Raw genomic sequence first — 1,179 nt, forward strand, 5'->3', positions numbered from 1 at the left:
AAGCTACAGCTGTAGCTTCCTGATTTGGTATTGCATATGCCTCAGGCCACTTGGTGAAATAATCCATCACCACATAAAAGGGCAGGTTTCAGAAAAGTTTGAGGGACTTTGCTGGCACTGTAACTAACCTGGGCACAAGGAAGCTCAATGCTGGAAACTTCAACACAGGGAAGATGCCAAGGCAGGAAAGGCTGCTACCCAGAGAGGTTGTTGGAACTGTGTAGAGCAAGGACATATGAGGAGCCAGTGTAAGAAGAATACTACCAATAAGTCAGCTTCGGGAAACCATTAGTGGTTGGTGTTGAGGGACACCCACCAACCCCCATCGTGAAAGTCCCAACATCTAGGTGTAAAATGCCAAGCACACATAGTGTCTATGCGCCGGGAAAGCTGAATGTCCAAAAGTGCAACTTTGTCATACGTTCTGCATCCCAGCAAACCCTTGTGAGTATCAAGGTGATGGATCACAAAGGGGTACCAGAAGCTGTACAGAATCTCTGTGGTGTGAAAGGACATTATGCAAGATTGTGGGGACCAGTGTGGGTAACTATCGAGCTCATGGGCATGAAGGACAGACACAAAGTATACTTGACTGATATTGAAGATCAATGCATTTTAGGGTTGGACTACTTACTACCGAGGGAGTGTGTAGTTAACTTCGATAAAATGTCGTTTGGTAACAACAAAGGCCAAATTCCGATAAGTGTTAAAAGAGAGGTTGAACTAACCAGGTGCCATCAAAGTGACTGAAGGAGTTGATGATGGTGAAGTGGAACCAAATATAAATATTAAAGCAGAACAGGAGAAAGACCAAGATTTGAAGCCAATAATTGAATTTCTACAAGCAAGTGTTTTGCACCCTGCTTGGGAGAAAATGTCTAGCTTAAGCCTTGTGACAAAAAACTATTGGGCACATTCGGACCATTTGAAGCTTGAAGATGGTATTCTTGTCCGGAGATGGGAAACTGCAGATGGGAAAGTGATGACCTGGCAAATGGTTATACCGAGAAAGTTACGGGAGGTTGTGCTGCGTCAATCCCATGATAGTTTAACAGGACATCTTGGAGTTAAGAAGACATTGAGTCACACGACAGAGATTTTACTGGATAGGTATGAGACAAGTTGTAGAAGAATGGTGCAGAACATGCAGTACATGTTGTGCTAAAATTTGACCCACGC

This window comes from Limulus polyphemus, unplaced genomic scaffold (assembly GCF_000517525.1).
Source record: "Limulus polyphemus unplaced genomic scaffold, Limulus_polyphemus-2.1.2 Scaffold1329, whole genome shotgun sequence".
In the NCBI taxonomy this organism is placed as follows: Eukaryota; Metazoa; Arthropoda; class Merostomata; order Xiphosura; family Limulidae; genus Limulus; species Limulus polyphemus.